The sequence below is a fragment of the Mirounga angustirostris genome, unplaced genomic scaffold (assembly GCF_029215605.1).
Source record: "Mirounga angustirostris isolate CCGP_5_RB_7025 unplaced genomic scaffold, mMirAng1.0.hap1 SCAF_3, whole genome shotgun sequence".
Classification (NCBI taxonomy): domain Eukaryota; kingdom Metazoa; phylum Chordata; class Mammalia; order Carnivora; family Phocidae; genus Mirounga; species Mirounga angustirostris.
In genome coordinates this window covers 124783448-124807273 of record NW_026991711.1, presented here as the reverse complement: position 1 = coordinate 124807273, position 23826 = coordinate 124783448, and the positions used below count along the sequence as shown (strand labels likewise).

Below are 23826 nucleotides of genomic sequence, written 5' to 3'. Positions count from 1 at the left end.
TATTTACCCCAAAGATACAAATACAAGTACAAAGTGATCCAAAGGGGCATCTGCACCCCAATGTTTATAGCAGCATGTCCACAATAGCCAAACTATGGAAAGAGCCCAGATGTCCATCAACAGATAAATGGATAAAGAAGATGTTGTGTATATATACAATGGAATATTACGCAGCCATCAAAAAATGAAATCTTGCCATCGGCAATGACGTGGATGTAACTAGAGGGTATTATGCTAAGCAAATAAGTCAATCAGAGAAAGACAATTATCATATGATCTCACTCATATGTGGAATTTAAGAAACAAAACAGAGGATCTTGGGGGAAGGAAGGGAAAAATAAAACAAGATGAAATCAGAGAGGGAGACAAACCATAAGAGACTTTTTTTTTTTAAGATAGTAATAATACACTATATGTTAATTGAATTTAACTTTTAAAAAAATGCTGTATGAAATTCATCAAGGAATAGAAAAGCTGCTCACTCCCAACCATAACCGTAAGTTACGTAAGGAAGAAAAAGCAAGTACTGTTCAAACTACTTTTTTTTTAAGATTTATTTGTTTGAGAGAGAGAGAGCACGCATGTGCACAAGCACAAACAAGCAGCTGGCAGGGGGTGTGTGTGTGGGGGGGTCGTGCTGTGGCACAGGGGCAGAGGGAGAGCTAGTATCCTGAAGCAGACTCCCAGTGAGCGTGGAGACTGACCCAACGTGCAGGCCAATCCCAGGACCCTGTAATCATGACCTCAGCTGAAGTCAGGTGCTTAACCGATTGAGCCACCCAGGGACCCCAATAAATACTGGTTTTAATATTTTTTCATTTAGGGGTGCCTGGGTGGCTCAGATGGTTAAGCATCTGCCTTTGGCTCAGGTCATGATCCCAGGGTTCTGGGATCGAGCCCCACATCGGGTTCCTGGCTCAGCTGGGAGCCTGCTTCTCCCTCTCCCTCTGCCTCTCTCCCTGCTCATTCTCTCTCTCCCTGTGTCTCAAGTGAATAAATAAAATCTTAAAAAAAAAAATTTTTTTTCATTTACCTGTAAATTTATAGCCAACAGTAAAATAGTTTTCTGTGTATTGACAAATTTTGTAAAGGTTATGGAACAATCATAAATTTTCCAATAATTATTTAAAAATCTGTATATGTTTCCAAGGATGCCTGGGTAGCTCAGTTGGTTAAGCATCTGCTCTTTGGCTCGGGTCATGGTCCCGGGGTCCTGGGATCGAGTCCTGTGTTGGGCTTCCTGCTCAGCGGGGAGCCTGCTTCTCCCTCTGCCTGCTCCCCCTGCTTGTGCTCTCTCTTCCTGACAAATAAATAAATAAAATCTAAAAAATAATAATAAATAAATAAATATCTTCATATGTTTCTGAATGAAGTCATTTTTACTGTCCTACATTCTTGTGCAAAGTGTAAATTACTTGTATATCTCAATTAAAACTCCCAAAAATAAACTAGTAATAATTTAAAATTTTGATTTTACATTTAATTGTATTCAAAGGTATCAGAAGAAGTAGGAATATTGAGTATAAATTAAACTAAAAGGTTTCATTCAAATAAATTCAAAGCTTTGAAAAACATCACAGAAACAAGATAAAGGATAAAACCCATAGGATCATTTCAATAGATAAAAAAAAAGCATCTAATAAAGTACAACATCCATTCATGATAAAAACCCTCAACAAAGTAGGTTTACAGGGAATATAGCTCAATATAGCTCAACATAATATGGAAAACCTGCAGCTAACATCACACTCAAAGGTGAAAAACTGAGCTTTTCCTCTAAAATTTGGAACAAAACAAGGATGTCCACTCTCACCACTTTTATTCAACGTAGTACTGGAAGTCCTAGCCACAGCAATTACACACACAAAACAAAATTTAAAAGGCATCCAATTGGTAAGGAAGCAAAACTCTATTTGCTGATGGCATGATACTATACATAGAAGACTCCACCAAAAAACTACTAGAACTGATTAATGAATTCAGTAAAATCAATATACAGAAATCCATTGCATTTCTATACACTAATAATGAAGCAGCAGAAAGAGAAATTAAGAAAACAATTCCATCTACAACTGCACCAAAAATAATAAAATGCCTAGGAATAAACTTAACCAAGGAGATGAAAGACCTGTACCCTGAAAACTATAAAACACTGATGAGGGGCGCCTGGGTGGCTCAGTCATTAAGCGTCTGCCTTCGGTTCAGGTCATGATCCCAGGGTCCTGGGATCGAGCCCCGCGTCGGACTCCCTGCTCTGCGGGAAGCCTGCTTCTCCCTCTCCCACTCCCCCTGCTTCTGTTCCCTCTCTCACTGTGTCTCTCTCTGTCAAATAAATAAATAAAAATGTTTAAAAAAAAAACACTGATGAAAGAAACTGAAGACAACACAAACAAATGGAAAGATATTCCATGCTCATGGATTGGAAGAACAAATATTGTTAAAATGTCCATACTTCCCAAAGCAATCTACAGATTTAATGCAATCTCTATCAAAATACCAGCAACATTTTTCACAGAACTAGAACAAATAATCTTTTTTGTTGTTTTTTAAGATTTATTTATTTATTTATTCAGGGGGAGAGAGAGAGAGACGCAGAGGCAGAGAGAAGCAGGCTCCCCGCCGAGCAGGGAGCCGGATGCGGGACTGGATCCCAGGACCCCGGGATCATGACCCGAGCCGAAAGCAGATGCTCAACCATCTGAGCCACCCAGGCGCCCTAGAACAAATAATCTTAAAATTTGTATGGAACCACAAGAGACCTTGAGTAGCCAAAGCAATCTTGAAAAAGAAGAACACAACTGGAGGTATCACAATCCCAGATATCAAGATCTACTACAAACCTGTGGTAATCAAAACACTATGGTACTGGCACAGAAATAGACACAGATCAAAAGGACAGAACAGAGAGCCCAGAAATAAACCCACAATTATATGGTCAGTTAATCTTGGACAAAGGAGGTGACAATATGCAATGGGAAGAAGACAGTCTCTTCAACAAATGGTGTTGGGAAAACTGAGCAGCTACATGCAAAAGAATGAAACTGGACCACTTCCTCACACCATACACAAAAATAAACTCAAAATGGATTAGGGACCTAAATGTGAGACCTGAAACTATAAAAATCCTGGAAGAGAACACAGGCAGTAACTTCTCTGACATCGGCCATAGCAGCATCTTTCTAGGTATGTCTCCCGAGGCAAGGGAGACCAAAGCAAAAATAAACTACTGGGACTACATCACAATAAAAAGCTTCTGCATGGCAAATGGAACAACCAACAAAACTAAAAGGCAATCTACCAAATGGGGAAGATATCTGTAAATGACATATCTGATAAAGGGTAGTAACCAAAATATATAAGGAACTGATACATCCCAACACCAAAAAGGCCAAATAATCCAATTTAAAAAATGGACAGAAGACGTGAGAAGACATTTCTCCAAAGAAGACATGCCAGTGGTCACAGACACGTGAAAAGATGCTCAACATCTCTAATCATCAGGAGAGGCTGGTGGCTCAGTCGTTAAGCGTCTGCCTTCGGCTCAGGTCATGATCCCAGGGTCCTGGGATTGAGCCCCACATCAGGCTCCCTGCTCAGTGGGAAACCTGCTTCTCCCTCTCGCACTCCCCCTACTTGTGATCCCTCGCTCCCTGTGTCTCTGTCAAATAAATAAATAATCTTTAAGAAAACAAACATCTCTATTCATCAGGGAAATGCAAATCAAAAAATAACAAGGTATCATGTCTCCCCCATCAGAATGGCTAAAATCCACAACACAAGAAAAAACAGGTGTTGGCCAAGATGTGGAGAAAAAGGAAGCCTTGTGCACTGTTGGTGGGAATGCAAAGTGGTGCAGCCACTGTGGGAAAACTGTATGGAGATTCCTCAAAAACTTAAAAATAGAACTACCATATTATCCAGTAATTCCACTCCTAAATATTTACCCCAAGAATATGAAAACACTAATTAAACAAGTTATATGCAACCCTATTTTTATTGTATCATTATTTATAATAGCCAAATATGGAAGCATCCCAAGTGTCCATCAGTAGAGGAACAGATAAAGAATAAATGGTGTATATGTATATGTATATATACACACATATATATATATATCCATATCCAATATATCCATATATTTTTCATATATACATATTGTATGTGTATATATATAATGTACATATTGTGTACATATACATATTATGTGTGTGTGTATATATATATATATAAAATGGAATATTACTCATCCATAAAAAGAATGAAATTTTGCCATTTGCAACAACATGGATGGATCTAGCAATATAATGCAAATGAAAATAAGTCAGAGAAAGACAAATACCATATGGCTTCACTCATGTGGAATTTAAGAAACAAAACAAAGAAAAAAATAGAGAAACCAAATAATAGACTCTTAACTAGACAACAAACTGATGGTTACCAGAGTGGTGGTGGGTGCGGGGATGGGTGAAATAGGTGAAGGGGATTAAGAGTATACGTGTCTTGATGAGCACTGAGTATTGCATAGAATTTTTGAATCACTGTATTATTCACCTGAAACTAGTAACACTATGTTAACTATACTGGAATTAAAATTTTTTTAATAAAATAAAATATTAAAAAATAAAAACCAAAGCTTTGAAAAAAGTAAAAATTAGCACAAACAATCCCAAATAAAAAATATGTTAAAAGGAGTTCCTGGGGGCCGCCTGGGTGGCTCAGTCGTTAAGTGCCTGCCTTCGGCTCAGGTCATGATCCTAGGGTCCTGGGATCGAGCCCCACATCGGGCTCCCTGCTCGGTGGGAAGCCTGCTTCTCCCTCTCCCACTCCCCCTGCTTGTGTTCCCTCTCTCACTGTGTCTCTCTCTGTCAAATAAATAAATAAAATCTTTAAAAAAAAAAAAAAAGGAGTTCCTGGGTGACTAGGTCAGTGGATCATGTGACTCTTGATCTTGGGGTTGTAAGTTCAAGCCCCACATTGGGTGTAGAGATTACTTAAAAATGAAATTTTGCAAAATGATACGTTAAAAGGTTTTAAATATATAAAAAAAATTATTTGAAACCCTGGTATTTTGTTTTCTGAAGTTTCATTGTATTTTTATATGTTTTTTAATATATTGTAAAGCCTTTAATTGTTGTTACTTGTGAATGAATTTGATATATTTAACAAATCTATCATTCAGTAGATAGTAGAATGTTAGCTTTTAGTCAATAGATTTTTGGTGGATTGACCTGATCCCTAGACCATTCCAACCTGATTAAGTCCTGTTTGATACTGGGAATTAAATGATAAGCTATACACATTCACAAACTCATATATACATACCTAAATAGGTATGACATATATATCTATATCCAGCTATAAATCTGAGAACCTGTCTTTGACTTAGTGTGCACAAGGAAAGTCTAAAATAGCCTATGCCAAGCACTAAATTGTTATAGATATTACCTCATTAAAGTGAAAGAAATAGAAAATAGTCATTAAGCAATCTATGGAAAACATTACAGAAGAAGAGAAAATGAACATTAACCCCCAAATCAAAGAAAGAATATAAAACTGAAAATTTTATAAACATTTTTAATTTCTGCTACAAGGTTAGAGAGTAAGTATGATCTTGATAAAAGTTGAGCAGAAAACCCAAAGTACAATAGGAAAATGTTAAGATTGGATAAAAAGAGTGTTGAGTGATATCAGGCAAGATTTCAAGGAAATTAAAATTTTGCTGGTAGAATTTAAATCTGTATTAGTGGCAGTATGTATCCAAATTATCATGCAGACAAACCACTGATGTGATTTTGAGTTTACCCTGTAAGCAGAGAAAAAGAAGAAAATATAGAAATGATAGTATTTTTAAAGCATATCTAACTTAGATAAGTTACAAAATAAGCAACTGGCAAATGAGGAAAAATAAAAAATATTTAATAAGATTTTTTAATCTAATAATTCCAGTTAAATAATTTTGTATAATCTACAAAGAATCAACAAAGATGAGAACCATTCATAAATCTACCTGACAGTATTTTTGAATTATAATAAGAAGAATAAACACTCAGAAGAGTAATGATTCTTATAAGGAAATAAAATTTAATATACATTAATTATTAAGAAATCTTGGGGCACCTGGGTAGTTCAGTCAGTAGAGCATGTGACTCTTGATCTTGGAGTCCTGAGTTTGAGCCCCGTGTTGGGTGTAGAGATTACTGAAAAATAAAATCTTAGGGGTGCCTGGGTGGCTCAGTTGTTAAGCGTCTGCCTTTGGCTCAGGTCATGATCCCAGGGTCCTGGGATCGAGCCCCACATTGGGCTCCCTGCTCCGCGGGAAGCCTGCTTCTCCCTCTCCCACTCCCCCTGCTTGTGTTCCCTCTCTCGCTGTGTCTCTCTCTGTCAAATAAATAAATAAAATCTTAAAAAATAATAATAAAATAAAATCTTAAAAAAAAAATCTTTACATGTTTCAGGCTCATTTGAATGGGCTCAACTTTCTCTATAACAGTAAATTCTATAAGAAATAGAAGAAACATTTAGGGAAAAGATTGATTTAAGAATTTTGTGTTCAACTGATTGGTCTTTCATTTTCATAGGAGGTATAAAGAAATTTTCACATTTCCAGGGGCTTAGAAAGTAAATACTTCCCATCCCCTGTAGAAAAAAAAAAAAAAAAAAAAAAAAAAGACATACTCCTTAACTGAAAGATGATTTTTAAAGATCTTTTTAACCGGGTGCCTGGGTGGCTCAGTTGGTTAAGCGACTGCCTTTGGCTCAGGTCATGATCCTGGAGTCCCAGAATCGAGTCCCGCATCGGGCTCCCTGCTCGGCAGGGAGTCTGCTTCTCTCTCAAATAAATAAATAAATAAATCTTTTAAAAAAATAAATAAATAAAGATCTTTTTAACCACTTCAATAAAACAGCTGTGATGTCTTTGTTGCGAACCCAATTATCAATTTGTAATCTTTATTTTACTAACTTATGAATGGCAGTTGAAAGAATTCATTACTATGTCCTCCTTGAACATGTTTTTTACTTGATGTTTACATTAGTCTTGGTTTTTCATTCATTTTTTGGGCCACTCCTATTTAATTTCCTTCCTTAGTTTTTCTTCTTATATCCAACTTCTAAGTATTGCAGTACCACACGGCTTTAGCCTGTCTACAGTTACTCTTTGGTGATCTCAACCATTTCATATTTTAAATCCTATCAACAGTCATTCATTCATTTTTATTTTTTTTTCAAGTAGGGTCTGTCCCCAACATGGGGCTTGAACTCATGACCCTGAGATCATGCTTTACCGACTCAGCACCCCTACTATCAACACTTTAAGTACTATAAGGAAGTAACTTCCAAATTTGTATCTCTAGCCTTAGACCTTTTCCCTAAACTCCAAACTTATATAGCCATCTTTGTACTTAACATCTTTTACCTGAGTGTTTAGGTAGCATGTACAACTTAACAAGTACAAAACCAATCTATTGATTTATACCAGACCCCAACCCCTTTACCCAAAGCAGCACTTTTGCAGTATGTTTATGTAAATAAGTGATAACTTTAGTTTTTTAGTTCCTGATGACAAAAATCTATGGAGTCATTATTTATTCCTCTCTCTTATAGCACATATCCAATCCACCAACAGATGCTTTCCACCTACCTTCAAAATATATTCAGAATCTGACCACTTTCTCCTACTTCAATCACTACCATCAATTTTAAGCTTAGTATTATCATCCCCTGGTTGGATTTTTTAGCAATCTTCTATATGGTCTCCTAACTTCTATTCTTGTTCTGGTAAAGTCTGTTCTGACACTGAAGCACGAGAGATCTTTTCCAAAGGTAAGTCAGACTATGTCATTTCTTTGCCCAAAACCACTCAGTGGTTTCCTAGGTAGGGTGAAAATCCGAAGTCTTTCTATAATGGCCTAAAAGCCCTACAAAACATGGCACCATTAATGGCCCTCTGTGACCTTATCTCTTGGTGCTCTTCTTGACCACATTAGCCTATTTACTGTTTTTGGGGTTTTTTAAAGATTTTATTTATTTATTTGACAGAGAGAGAGACATAGCAAGAGAGGGAACACGAGCAGGGGGAGTGGGAGAGGGAGAAGCAGGCTTCCCGCTGAGCAGGGAGCCCAATGTGGGGCTCGATCCCAGGACCCTGGGATCATGACCTGAGCCGAAGGCAGACGCTTAACGACTGAGCCACACAGGTGCCCAGCTTATATACTATTCTTAAACAATTAAGCGTTTGCAAATCTTGTTCCCTCTGTCTGGGAAGCTCTGCCCCTATATGTCTACATGCCTTATTCACTCACTTCTTTTTAGGTTTTTGCTCAAATATCTTATTAGTGGGCCCTTTTTCACTATTCCTAGAACTTCTTACACATCTTGCCTCTACTATTTTTTCTCCATAATATTTGTCATAGTCATATATCACGGGCATCTGGGGCACCTGGGTGGCTCAGATGGTTAAGCATCTGCCTTTGGCTCAGGTCATGATCCTGGGGTCCTGGGATTGAGCCCCACATCCGGCTCCTGGCTCAGCGGGGAACCTCCTTCTCCCTCTCTCTCTGCTTCTCCCACTGCTCATGCTCTCTATCACTGTGTCTCAAATGAATAAATAAAAATCTTTAAAAATATATATATAACAGGAGTCTGCAAATTATGGCCAGTGAGTTAAACCTTACATACCACTTGTTTTTGTACATAAAGTTTTCTCAGAAGGCAGCTATGCCCACTTTTTTTTTACACATTGCCTGTGGCTGGGTTTTTCACTACAAAAGCAGAGTTGAGAGATTGCAACAGAGACACATGGCCCACATAGCCTAAAACATATACTGTTTGCCCTTTGATAGAAGTTTCCTGACCCTGGTGTATACTGTGTGTTTGCTTGTGTGTTTATAACTTATCTTTCCCTACAAGAAAGTAGCCCCATGAGGGCAGGTTTACTTTTTTCACTGCTGTATCCCTAGCACCTATACTAGGACCTGAGATATAATAGATGTTCAATAAATATTTCTGGAACAATGAAATGACTGAATGAAAGAAAAGACCTGGCCTAGTGTAGTGATTAAAGGATATATGAAAGGATTTCAGTAGAAAAAAATTCCTCTAGATTTAAGCTTTGTTATTACGTGTCATTACCATCTAAAATAATTAATATACTTCTAATTAAGTATGTTTTCAATTAAGAGACTTTTTGTGTAAAGGTAGTAGAAAGAAGCTACAGAATTTCACTCTTCTGACACTTAATGATATGAGCTACAAAAATTTTTAAAAAAAGGAAGGAAAAGCCAAAACAAAACAAAATGTTCACCAGCAGTAACCAGAAATGAGAAACAGGATAGAATCCTATATAATACATTTCAAAAGAAGGAAAGAAACAGAAGATTTGCTGAAGCATAGTGTGGTGCCCAACCTCACATCTAGTCCCCAAAAGCTATCTCAATCTCAAGATTAATGATGATCTTGACATGCATCATTAATACACCTATAATAGTAGAAGAATAGATGAATAGTGTCTCCTTACATTTTTCTCTTTCTTACTATGCAGAAATAGAAACAGCTGCTGGGAAGAGATGACTGAAAGGTGAAAAACGAAGGATAGGGATGGTTTCTTGGCAGAAACAGAGGCTTCAAGACTCCCGAACTAAGGGAATGATCTGAATCCCAAGGGCTGTCTCCCTATGAAAAAAAGATAGGTTTCCTCCTCTAAGTATTTAAGATGAACCTCCAAGAAAATCTCAATTAATTCAACTTAATTCCTCCAACAAAAGCTGCACATAAAACCTGCAACAAAAGCTCCAGCTGAGGGGCACCTGCTTGCTCAGTTAGTAGAGCATGGGACTCTTGATCTTGTGGTCATGAGTTTGAGCCCCACACTGGGTGTAGAGATTACTTAAAAAAAAAGTTCCATCTGAATTGTCTCCCTCCCCTCATAGTTTAGCCATGCTAAGTAGCTCACTGTTCATAAATTTAATTTTTGCCATTTTTAAAGATCCAGCTTATATTACCTTGTTTCCAGGTGATTTCTGTCATTTGTTTTGCTTCTTATAGGATAATCTTTCTCCCTCTTTTGGATTGCCTCTCTTCAGTGAAGAATGAGAGAGAGGGAGAAGGGTTATAAATATATAGGGGGAAAGAGTAAGGTTATAAAAAGTAATTTGAATTCATTTGGGCTGGGGATATTTTAATGTCATTGACTCTCTTTAAAAAAAATTAATGACATTTTTTTGTAAACAATTCTGGTAAAATAGTAAAAGCTTCCCAGAATAAACACAAAATATTGCTTTCCAGTATTTTTGTCTCTAAAAGCGGAGAAGACACTAAAGCTGAGGAAGTATTAATTCAGTGTTGCACTCCTCAGAGCAAAAGCAGTTATAAACCATACAGTTGCCAAGTTTATTAAACCAGCAGCAAAATAATAAATATTATGTCTGGCAACAAGTCAGAATCAACTATTGGCAAAATTCCTTTAAAGTAATACATTTGGACACTATAATATCAATGATATACAGTATGAAAGCACAGTTACTCTAACATGTGCATGCTAATAGATACTGGGCTTTACAGTTGGATGAAACCTTTTATGTGAAGAGTATGAATGAACTTTTTACCTTATATGCAGTTCATTTATGAGGGTGAAGTGCTTGACAACTTCTTTTTTTTTTTTTTAAATTGCTGAAAAACCATGCTAAAGGGGAGGAAATTTTAAAAATTTGGATCATAATTATTTTGAGAGCCAAAAAATTTTCTGGAAAAGGTGTATTGGAATCTATATTGATGGAATAAAAACTATTGGACAAGGAACAACATTACTCTACTAGTTAAAAGAGTTGACACCTGAATATTATTTCTCATATTGCATTATTCCCAGGGCACAATTATCTGTAAACAACATGGACTGATCTGATTCAGTTTTTATTTTTATTTATTTCTTTTTTTAAAGTAAGTTCCATGCCCAGCGTGGGGCTTGAACTCACTATCTTGAGATCAAAAGTCACACACTTTACCAACGGAGCCAGCCAGGGACCCCAAAATAATAATCTTCTAATATTTGAAAACTATTAACAAATTAGCAAGAAGTCCCTCACATCACTGATGAAAAAGTTGTTGTTTTTTTTTTCATTTTCATCTTACTCACTTACTTAAAAGTATCAATGGCCATTTATATAAGAACTACATTCTTCAACTTCAACTATAGGTTGGCTACAAATAGAGCTACAGACACATGAGTTTGGTAAAATCAAAGTATTCTGTGAGAATCAACTGGCTATATGGATTTTACAATACAGTGTTGTATATTTTATTATTATTTGAAATTTATTCAAAAAATTTCCCGGATTTACCACCACACCTCTGTTGGGGAGGACCACAATTACTAGACTTCAAGGAATTCACAATCCATTTGAGAGATGTGAACACCCTAAAATATCTGATACAGTGTGATGAATACTCTAACAAAGGTATTCAAAGTAAAATGAGTACACATTAGATTATTTTTTCTGGGTGGAGATGGGGGGAAGAAAGATGTGTATGGGACACCTGGGTGGCTCAGTTGGTCAAGCGTCTGCCTTTAGCTCAGGCCATGATCCCAGGGTCCTGGGATCGAGCCCTGCATTGGGCTCCCTGCTCAGCGGGGAGTCTCCTTCTCCCTCTGCCTCTCCCCCTGCTTGTGTGCTTTCTCTCTCTCTGACAAATAAATACATAAACCTTAAAAAAAAAAAAAAAAGAAAGATGCATATAAGTCAATCTCATCGTGATTAAGCCTTCTTTGCCTTACAGTTTATCTTGATATATTGTTTTTAATAATTTTGCCTTGAAGGAGAGTTTCAAACTATTCAAGGTAATGACACATGCCATTTGGGCAAGCCCTCTGAAATCACAGAAGTGGTCTTTTCTGGGTTAGGAAGAAATCTATTTTTTTAAAGATTTATTTATTTATTTTTGAGAGATAAAGAGAGAGTATGGGGAGGAGCAGAGAGAGGGACAAATAGACTCTGCGCTGAGAGCAGATGACATGGGGCTCCATCTCACAACCCTGAGATCCTGACCTGAGCCAAAATCCAGTCGGATGCTTAACCGACTGAGCCACCCAGATACCCCAGGAAGAAATATTTTTTATCTCATATCAGATTTCAAAAATTCATGTGACTACCTTCCCACTTTACAGTCAACATGTTTCAAGTGAAAAACCAGAGTTTTATAATCACTGCTCAGTTATTTTCACAGCATTTTGAAAAATATATACTTAAGGACCCAGATTCATTCCTAAGCACAATTTTCACTACTTCCTTTAAGAACTGAATCAAGGGGTGCCTGGCTGGCTCCGTTGGTAGAGCATATGACTCTTGATCTCTTAGTACAGGCCAGTAACATTTTTAAATTTCCTTTGTAAAAAAAATCTAATGTTGAAATCTATCTATCTTATACACATGCACACACACACAGATATATATCAGTATATATTTCAACACAATTTCAAATTAGGCTCCCTAACGTACATTTGATAGGAAATGTTGAGTAAATTTTTGTTTCCTTTACCAGTTTTCAAAATTATGAGTTGGTTCCCTAGCATCATTCAAAGATGAAAAATTATGTTTTTTAAAATGTATCATTAGGGGCACCTGGGTGGCTCAGTCGTTGGGTGTCTGCCTTCAGCTCGGGTCATGATCCCAGGGTTCTGGGATCAAGCCCCACATCGGGCTCCCTGCTCCGTGGGAAGCCTGCTTCTCCCTCTCCCACTCCCCCTGCTTGTGTTCCCTCTCTCGCTACGTCTCTCTCTGTCAAATAAATAAATAAAATCTTTTTAAAAAAAAGTATCATTATAAATTTACATATTAAGATATATTTGGGGCACCTGGGTAGCTCAGTCGGCCATCTGCCTTCAGCTCAGATGATGCCATCATGATCTCAGGGTCTTGGGATCGAGCCCCACATTGGGCTCTCCACTCAGTGGTGAGTCTGCTTCTCTCTCTCCCTCTGTGATCTATGTTGCTTTCACTCTCTTTCAAATAAATAAAATATTTTTTAGAAAAGATATATTTAGGGGCACCTGGGTGGCTCAGTCATTAAGTGTCTGCCTTCAGCTCAGGTCATGATCCCAGGGTCCTGGGACTAGCCCCACATCAGGCTCCTTGCTCAATGGGAAGCCTGCTTCTCCCTCTCCCACTCCCCCTGCTTGTGTTCCCTCTCTCACTGTCTCTGTCAAATAAATAAATAAAATCTTAAAAAAAAAAAAAGATATATTTATGTTTTGGGGTGCCTAGGTGGCTCAGTTGGTTAAGCGTCTGATTCTTGATTTCAGCCTGGGTCATGATCTAAGGGTTGTGAGATCAAGCCCCCAGTCGGGCTCTTCGCTGAGCATGGAGCCTGCTTAAGATTGTCTTTCTCCCTCTCCCTCTGCCCCTCCCCACTCCCTCTCTTAAAAAAGGTATATTTTTGTTTCAATCCATTGTAGTTAGTCTTAACAATGTTCAAATTGTCTCATCTTTGGCCAGTGGGAGTCACTTCAAGTTGTCCTCTTTAAATTGGTTCTCCAGCCCTTTAATGTGATGCCAATAATCTTGATAGTTTTGGTTTGTTTTGTTTTTGAGAGAGAGAGAGAGTGAGCGCGTGAGAGGGGGAGGGGCAAAGGGAGAGGGAATCTCAAGCAGACTCTGCACTGAGTGTGGGAGCCCCTCTCTGGGGGCTGGATCTCACAACCCTGAGATCAGGACCTGACCCAAAATCAAGTCAGATGCTTAAACGACTGAGCCACCCAGGCACCTAATAATATATATATATATATATATATATATATATATATTTTTTTTTTTTTAGAGGGAGAGATTTTACTTACTTATTTGTCAGAGAGAGAGAGAGCACAAGCAGACAGGGGGAGAAGCAGGCAGAGGGAGAAACCCAGGCTTCCCGTTGAGCAGGGAGCCTGATGCAGGCAGGACTCGATCCCAGGACCCTGGGATCATGACCTGAAGGGAAGGCAGATGCTTAACCGACTGAGCCACCCAGGCGTCCCTGATGCCTTGATAGTTTTCAGGGTTAATGGTGTAATAGGGTATTCTGGGCTTATCTTGAACATTTCCTATCCCAAACCTGGAGTCAGCATTGGCATCAAGGAATTCTTTTCAGGTACAAATGGTATTTAGAGGCCATAATATTGGTACACAGGTGTGGGCTTGTTGCTACTGCAATAGTCTGTTTCTTAGACTTTTATAATGGGCAGAATTAGGAAGTATGTATTTTTAAATATAAAATATGTAATGAGTTCTTCATACATCTAATTCAGGATCAGAGAGTTTTTATGTAACTCATTCATTTTATATGTTTCTTTTTTGTCACATAGCAAAAATTAAGTTTTAAAAATACCAACTTTGCTTTTTGCAAAACATCCATTTGCTTTTTCTCAGACTATGCATGCAACAATATTAAAATAACAGCACCAATTCAGGCCGCAAGAATATGGTTAGTGATAACAATTTAAGTTCCTGTTTTGTTGTTGCTGCTTTAAAGTTATTTTTCTTATTTTATATCCTATGAGAGATATACTGTTAAATTACTGTGTTTGTGTGTGGTTTTTAAAAATTATTAAATGGGGTCACCTGGGTGGCTCAGTCGTTGGGCATCTGCCTTTGGCTTGGGTCATGATCCCAGTGTGCTGGGATCGAGCCCCACATCAGGCTCCCTGCTCCGTGGGAAGCCTGCTTTTCCCTCTCCCACTCCCCCTGCTTGTGTTCCTGCTCTAGCTATCTCTCTCTGTCATATAAATAAATAAAATCTTTAAAAATAAATAAAATAAAATAAAAATTATTATATGTAAAGTGACTTGGAATAGTCTCTGTATGGAACTCCATATACAATTAAGTTTATTTCATTTAGCTTTCATTTTTTTTTTTTTTAAGATTTTATTTATTTATTTGACAGAGAGAGACACACAGTGAGAGAGGGAACACAAGCAGGGGGAGTGGGAGAGGGAGAAGCAGTCTTCCCGCAGAGCAGGGAGCCCGATGTGGGGCCCGATCCCAGGACTCTGGGATCATCACCTGAGCCGAAGGCAGATGCTTAACGACTGAGCCACCCAGGCGCCCCATTTAGCTTTCATTTTGATGGGAGTGTTTTAAAATTTAATTTGTTTTTGTTTTATAATTATGTAAATTATATGGTTCCAAAATCACATCTACAAAACCAGTTTTATGAGAAAACTTCCTACTATTCTATCTTTTCTACCTGTTCCCTTTCTCCTTATAGGTAACCATGTTTTTTAAGGTTTTGATTTTTCCTTTCATTTAAAAAATTAAATAAATATTTGGATGAATGGTAGCATACGATAGAAGTTTTTCTCCACCTTGCTTTTTTTTTTTTAATTTATTATATACTGTGGTTGTGAAATACTTCATACTATATACATTCCTCATTCATTTTTAAAAATTGCATAGTACTCCACTCTGTGTGTGTACCCTAATCAATTCAACCATTTCCCTATGATGAACATTTGGGTTATTTCCAAACTTTACCTATAATAAACAATGCTTTAGTGAATATCTTCTTATATATATATTTATATATCGATTTTATATTTTCGTCCGTGTAGGTCAGATTCCTGGAAATGGGTTTTGCTAGTCAAAAAAAAAAAATGCATATGTAACTTTGCTAGATACTGTCAGATTCTCTGTTGTTGAGGTTTTTTCCATTTTTCATTTCAACAAGCAATATTTGAGAGTGGTCCTTTTCTCATAAGTGCCTTACTAACAGGTTGTGTTGTTAAATTTTTGGATTTTTGCCAATTTGTTGGGTGAGAAATAGTATTTCAGTGATTCTTAATTTGCATTTCTCTTATGAGCAGGGTTGGGAGTATTTCTATTTAAGGGACATTTGCCTTTTTCTGTAAAATGTTCAGGCTGTTGGTCTTTTATTCATTTTTAGATACTCTTTATATATACGGTTATTGGATTGTCTCATATAAGTTACAATATTTTTTGAGTTTCTCATTTGTCATTGTACTTAGCTTGTGGTATTTATTTTCTTTTTTGTCATATAAAACCTTTTTTTTAAGTGCTATATAAAACCTTTTTAGTTTTATGTATTTGAATGTATTTTATGTATTGCCAGTATTTCACATTATTGCATCTAGTTTTGACCATTGCGAGTAATGTTTTCCCTACTCTCCAGTTATAGAGGAATTGACCCATAAGTTCTAGTACTTGTGTGGTTCAAATTTTTACATTTAAGTATCTGTTTTTAAAATTTATCCTTAGAATAGATCCAAATTCATCTCTTATGACTACCCAGATCCCAACACCACTTATTAAAAAGTCAATTTTTTCCTCACTGCTTTGAGATACAGCTTTTATCTATGTTAAATTTTCATATGCATTTGGGTAAATTTCTCAATATTCTATTGTGTTTCATTGATCTTTTTCTCAGGTGCCAATGCCAGCTGTAAATTATAAAGGCTACATATATAGTGTATTTTAATATCTGATATGAGATTGCCCCACACACTTTCAGTGCTCTTCTTTTTCAGGGCTTTTCTTGTTTTTTTTTTCTTTTTATTCCAAAAGAATTTTATAATCAATTTTATGCTTATAACACTGTTCTTAATCAGGAGTCTTTATCTGAAGCACTGTCAGAGTTTTTTTTTTTTTAAAGGAGAAGAAATACTTGCTTTCCACCCCAGACCTACTGAATCTCTGGATATTGGCCCTGGGTATGTATATTTAAAAAAAAAAACTTTCTGGTAGATTCTGATAATCCCATTAAAAATGGCCTTATAAAGTATAAATTTAAGTTCTAATTCATGACTATTTTATGATTTGTATTCTCTTATATATTCTGGATCTTACTTAATGACTCCAGCACTTATCCAGTTTTTTAAGCCAGAAATTCCTGTAGTCTTCTTTCAGCCCCTTCCTCTCCCTTAAGTCCCTGTTTTCAGTTGGTCACCAAATCCACATTTTACCTCAAAAACATCTGGCTTTAAATCTCCAGTGCCACTGTCCTTCACTATCTTTCTCATGAACTGTTTAGCACTTTGGTCATACTACAGTCTATCATTTGCACTGCCTACATAGTTGTTGCTCCCTAAAAACAAGGTTGATCATGTCACTCCTTTGCTGACTTTTGTTGGCGCTCAGGATAAATTCAGTCACCTTACCATGGTATCTTAGGCCTTTCACTCTCAGGTCCTACCCTCCTTTTCCTTCTTCATCCCTGGTATTCCATACCTCACAATGAATACTCCTGTTTCGGTGAACTTCTCATTAGTGGATGGACACCAGGCTTAGTAGCTCTTTTTATTTAAACTTACAGCTTCTTTTACTTAGGATCTGCCCCTCCGAAGCATTGCCTGGTAGGCTGTCGGTATTTGAGATGCAGTTCAAATGACATCCTTTTGATAAAGCTTTTTTTTAGACTCAAAGTCAGAATTATTTGCCCCGTCCTCTTTATTCTAGCAAAACTTTATGATTTGTATCTTTATAATGTGATTTATGTGAGTCTTTAATCTCTCAGGAATTTCACACTTTCAACATCCACCAGAATGTGAGCTTTTCATGTTTTCCCAGTCTCTAGCAGAGTGCATAGCATATAGTGAGCACTCAAATGTTTGTTCAATGAATGAAAACAAATAACTCTTCATTAGTTTGTACTGATTGAAACTGAAACAAGACATGACAGTGGCCAGCTTGTTCTATTGAGATCTCTCATATTGGCTTTTTGTATCAGCCTTCCTAGACTTTGTTCTCTGTACATACATGTCAATTCCTTATCCTTTGAAGATCCATGTATAATACCTATAGTAATAAATTAGATACCTAACCATCTTTATCTCTATATCTCCCTATTTGAAAAGTTCTATCTTGGTCTTAAAAATAGATGCTGCTTTACAGAAGAAGTGCAACAATTTACATATAGTGATGGCATAATTAGCATGGGATAGGTATATATCTTATATAGAATTTCAGAAATAATTATCAGTAATATTAGAAAAGATGTTTGTTAAATTCTTTTGCAATTCTGAAGATGAAGTACTAATTTAGATGATTATTCTAGGTAGAGAACTAAGTGCTACCATAGTCAAATTATTTTATAATTGTAGTAATTATTCCCCCACCCTCCAACTCTATGACTGTGTTGTAATCTTTGAAACAATCAAATGTGATAACATAAAGAAGGGAAGGAATCATATTAAAAAAATAATTTAAGCACAATTTCATAGAGGGTAGCAAATACTAGAATAATCCAGTTTTAAATTTCTAGTATACTTTTTTTAAAAAATCAGTTTTAAAGGTATAAATTGGATAATTAATATATTTGAACTACCAAATAGCACCAAATTATTTTAAATATATATTTAAATACACAAATTAAAGCTTTTTTATTGAAATGTAGAAATTCATCTTATGAATATTAGCTAATCTGAGTTTTTCATTTATCAACTATTTTGTTAATTATTGATTTCCATTTAACTGCATTTCAGCCTTAAGAGTGTTACAAAAATATTTTTCAAATTATTGGAATAATGTATAGTTTTGATAATAAGTATAGTTTTTAAATATTTTAAAGACAGTAAAATCAAGTTCTTTATTATCATGACTTTTATCCTTTATTCCAACATTGACAACACTGAGTCTTATTTTGTACAAGTTACTTTATCATTCACCCAAGGAAAAGACAACTTTGTGTTATATATGGCTGCAACTTGAAATTATATATACATACTCTTAAAAACATTTTTTGGATTATGATTTTAAAATCAACCAGAAGAATGATAGGAATTTTTAATATGAGTTTTTATTTTTATATAAGTTTTTATATAAGTTAAACACTTTTATTACCAATGTACCCAGTGTTTTCTGTTGATTAGGTATATATTCAAAATTTAATAAGTGAATTTTATTATGTCAAATGTTTTTCCCACAGGTTTCTTCTCTAAAAACAGGCAATATAAATTACATATCTTTATGAAACCTAGTGTTCGAATAAACAAAGTACCATCTTCAACTCAATATCATTTCAAAGTATTACTGGAACCTAAAATTGAAACTTATTTTGCTGTATTTGAAGTATTTAAGTATCCTTAGTTTTCCAAATTACTCAAGTGTGCATTTAACTTTATTTCAAGAGAGAATTCCGTATAAAAATTGAGGCAACTTGAATCTAGCCCTTTTTAAAAAAATCTTTTCAAAATTGAATGCTTTCTTAAAAGTAATGCTAGTGATTAAATTGTCAGAAATGGATTGTTGAAATATTAATAATTCTTTATCTATAGAAATATCAGTGAGTTGCCTTGTTTATTTCCAAATGTTTTAAAATACTGTTTGAGTAATGACCGCTATTATTTAAAACTCATGAACTTTTTTTGTTAATTATTTTGGCTGGAATATCTAAATGCTAGCATTCACACTTATATTTTAATCTATATTTTTCTTCTGGAACATTATTGGTGAATTTTGAGATTGCAGAACTCTTGACCCAGTCATACATGTACAGAGCTTGGCCTCTGAGTTAATTAAATATGAGTTAATAATATATTATAAGGAAATTATTGTCCTTATTACAGTTATTAGGTAGTTACTCAAATTATAGCTTCAAAGGAATGCAGAGCATGGAAAACTCAGGATTAAATTATGCATTTGAACCTTAGGCCAGCTTTTACTGTAAAGACAGTTTTCTGCTAGGAGAGAAATTGTATGTCATTGAAATTAAATGCTTTTCTGGGGATGGAAGGTTCCAGTTTTTAATGAAATTACTGAGTGTGGTGTAGTGAAATGATTAAAATCTGTATTCCGGGAATGTGGCAAGGAAAAAAAATCAATAAGTGCTAGCGCAGCTTTGCTGCTCAATGTGAATCCTGAGAACGAAATAAACTACTACAAAAATAATAATTAAAAACATATCAGCACATTAATTTATTTAGCATCAGTCTCCTGAGACATCATCTTCACTAATTTTTAGCATACATTTTACTGTGTAATGAGCAGCCTTTTTTTCAGATATCCCTATTAGGCAGGCAGTATTTCTGCCCTTCCCCCAGTGCTCCTGCATTGCAATCATTGTACTTGCACTTATTATGTTACAAATGACCGAGGTAAGGCTGACATTCTCAGTGCATGCAAAAAGACCTAGTCTGCCAAGCTTTTTTTCCCCCCCTAATGAAGCAGCTTTGTGAAATCTCCCCATGTGTTAATACTAATGAAGATCCTCCAGCACAATTAAAATCACAGCCAGTGGCTGAAGAGGAAACATAAAACAATAGCATCTTTTAAGATACATTTATCCACAAATGTATGTACAAAATATACATATATAGTCAAGTTATTCTTCTGTGGCTTGCCTTTCACTTGCTCTTCATCCTGAAAATTAAATCATGCAATTTTTAATTATATAAACTTGGAGACTTTAATGTGTTCTGGGGGAAAAACACTACCTCAATAAAAAAGATTAAATTATATATATTCTTGTGTAATAAAGCGTTAACCAAAGTTATGGCTTTTTAAAAATCATTTTTAGGAAGCTATGGGGTAGTGTACCCAGGAGGGAATAGGGTGTATTTCACCTTTATTTTAACTTCATTGGTTTCAGGATGTTGGGATTGGGGGGTGAGGGAGAAATGTAAGGGTAAACAACAAAAAGTTGTGAGATTCTGGGGGTAGACAAAAAGCATACCTCCTGTGTAGTTTAAAGATGGATCAATGAGCTACCAGTTTTAACTTGATTTTTAAAAAAAGTGTTCAATTCCTACAGTTAGGTACCCCCCCCCTTTGACTTCAGAAATTGGAGGGAAAACTACAATTGAGATTACCTTTTACAGTTTTAACTTCTAACTTTAAAACGTTTTGCTGTTTTAACGTGTTATATTTAAATTTTAATTCCGTGCATCAACACTACTGCTAATTTAATTTGCCCGTGTTTGGGCAGCAGCGTTTTATCCCGGGACCATCCTGCGTCCTGCTTTTTATTTTGAGTTCTAAACATCCACGAATTCCTGGCATATTAATTTAGTTGGTTTACAGACTTCAACCGAATTCTGAGTTTACAGACAAAAAAGTTTAGGTGGAGATGGTTAATCTATGCTCCTTATTGTCCAGTTATCGTTTTTTAAATTAGGTTTCCAATCCTATTTTCTAGAGTCCTACTTTGGAAAGAAAAAAATATTAAGTTTCTTAACTTTTTCCTGGGACAAGGATCGGTTGCAAACTCAAAGCTACAGTATTCTTGGGAGGAAGAAGCAACCCCCCTCCCTCCCTTGGCTCCTTTAGGAGCTGATAGGTCATTTATTATTGGAACTGAAATGGTATAAACAATTCTCTCTCTTTTTTCCCTTGTTAACAGCAACTTTCATTGTTAGAGAGAGGAGAGAGAGAGAAGCCTTGTTGGTTGACGTCACTTGGTTCATGAAGCCTTCGCCTAGAAGTGAAGCTGCTGAACAAACCTTGAGAAGAATCATCTCCTGCTTCAATCTGCTGCTGGATAGGAACTAATCAGAGAGAGGCGGAAGGCGGAGAAGGAGGGAGTCAAGGGCTTTCCCGATCACAAATCTCACCTCCACTCCAACTCTCTTTATACTTTCCTTGCAAAAATAATAATCGCGATAAGGAGGTGGTAGGGTTTCCAAAAACAAAAGTCGTAACCTTCAACCATCTGGGGAAGGCAAAAATCTCATCCACCGCAACTCTCAGTTTGAAAGTAAAGGTGAGTTCAAAATCTTCGGGTGTGAGGGGTGCGGGTGAAGATGAAAATTCCAAATGTTACAAAGCCGGTTGTGAGCTGAACAGGAGAAACTACGCTCTTGCGAGCGGGGACTCCGGAGTGGCTTCTCTCGAGGCGCTCGCCCTGCCCGCCCTGCTCGCCCTCCGCGGCTGTTTACCCTCGCCGGTCGGTGTGTCTCTTTGTTGTGCTGGCTGGAAGGCTGGGGCGGTGCTCGGGGTCCCGAGCGGAGTTTGGGGGAGGAGGACGCGGTCCTGGGGGGGAGGTGGGGGGTGCGGTCTCCGGAGAATGTAAACTTTATTCCTAGCTGCCAGTGCGGGACTTCGGTGCAGCAGGGCCGCGGGCAGACGCAGCCGCCGCCAGTCCGCCTCCTTTGTGCCGGTCGCCCTGCTCGGCCGCCCGGGCTGCGCGCCTCCTCCTCCCTTCGGCTCCCAGCGCTCGGGTTGCCACCAACAGTTTTGCTTCTTAAAGGATAACCTCTGGCGCTGTTGCGATCGCCGTTCCTACCCCGGAGTATACGCTGCTCCCTCAATCCCTGCCGGGGTAGTTTCAAGATACCCCCCACCCCCCCCCAGTCCGCCTACTGCTGCCCTTTTTTGCCTCCGCCCCCTCTTCCCTTTAGGACTGCTGATCTGCTCCTGGGCACCCCCCCCCCCCCCCGCATGGGCCTCTTTTGCTTTCTCTGTGTAGCTTGGAGCTCCAGAGTTTACAGAAAATGGGCTGGGGTGGGGGGTGTTGTAATGGGGGCAGGTGGGACCGGGAAAAGAGCTGGATACTTGGGAAGATCTATGCTTGTACACAGGGTTAGAGGAGCACAGCTCTTCCTGCAGTAATGTCTGTCTCCTAGCAGTTCTTCCCCGGGAACAACCGCCAGCCCTCAACTCTTCTTCGCTCTTTTAATCTTCTTGTCGCTCCCCTCCCCCCTTTCTCTTTCGCGGCTTTCCTCCTGTTAAAGTAGTTCCATGAACCCCAGAACTGGGACTTGGGAAAGGAAGGAAGTGTTGGGAGAGTAAGAGCTGGCTCTGTTGTTTGGGCGATTTTCTCTTTTCTCTCCCTCTGTATTTATCTTTTGTGTGTTGCTTCCTTATAAAGAGAGAAGCAGCTGCAGTCCTTGGCCGAGTTGTTGAAATTTATCCCTTTGTGTATATTACAATATCCTCCATTTTTTTTTCCTGCCCTCTAAACAACAAGCGTTTCGCCATCTTGGGCAATTTTTATTCCCAAGTCTCCCTTTTTTTATTTTTGAGAAAGGGAAAGAAGCCCTAGAAAGGCAAAAAGTGTGTCTGGATAAGACTCAAAGTTTAGGGAATGTTCAGGGGGCCCAGTGACGTCATGTAAACTTTATCGAGAAATTTTCCCAAGAGAACATTTTTCACCTCATTTTTTCCCGGTTTTGAAGGACCGTGTAACTTACTGGTTAAAGATAAGTTGTGTTGCTTATTTTGGGGTCTTGCACTCAAAATGAACCCTCAGCGTCTACACATTTTACGTTTTGGTAACAGGTGGAAAATTATGTGCAAAAAGATGGTATAAACTTTTACAGTGTCATTGGTATTCACCTAGCTTTTTGTCTACGTGTTGTTTTTTTTTAAAGGTTTCAAATGTTATTTTTAATCAGTATATTCCTTTCTCATTTACTCCACTCTGCTGTGGATTTTTCTTTAATCGGCTTGGTTAATATTTTACGTATAATCATTTTAGATTACCTAGATCCCCTTTTGTAATTAAATGATCTATTTTTTTTTACATATTTCCTTACATTTTGGAAAGATAAAACTATTAAAATACCTGGAGATACTGGATACTTTTAAAATTTAGTAGCAGATATTAAACGATTGGCAAAAATGTATTTAAAAGCAAAATTTATTTTAAAATATATTTTATAACTTCAAGCTGTAAGCTCTTTGTCAGCCATTATGAAAAAATAAACAATAAAAATTAGTGTTGTTTTAATTTGCTTGTCTAAAATAGTTTTTTATCTCACAGAAGTTCGGTTGGTCACATGACCAAACTTAATGATACACTGACTGGTATATAAATAAGAGGTACTGTAAATTGAATGGGAAAGTGGAATTCTGTCTCCTGTAGTCATTTTCAGTCAGCATATTTACTTCTAACAAGGACATGAAACTGTCT

General features: G+C 37.1%; 1 protein-coding gene and 1 long non-coding RNA gene across 19 annotated transcripts in view; one reads left to right on the top strand and one right to left on the bottom strand.

Moving 5' to 3' along the window:
- Positions 1-18752: 18752 nt before the first annotated feature.
- On the bottom strand, positions 18753-21543 carry LOC123839375 (uncharacterized). Its single transcript, XR_006789617.3, has 2 exons — positions 21416-21543; positions 18753-20336 (listed from the first exon to the last, which is right to left on the bottom strand). It is a non-coding gene; the product is annotated as an uncharacterized LOC123839375 (long non-coding RNA).
- The window catches only part of BAZ2B (bromodomain adjacent to zinc finger domain 2B), a 305426-nt gene continuing 303133 nt past the window's right edge, over positions 21534-23826 (top strand). For 17 of the 18 annotated variants that reach the window (XM_054506194.2, XM_045868790.3, XM_054506190.2 and 14 more), the window contains exon 1: positions 21534-21675. The gene's annotated coding sequence lies outside the window, so the exon portion shown is untranslated. The remainder of the gene's footprint in view (positions 21676-23826) is intronic. The other variant, XM_054506184.2, reaches the window with a different exon arrangement.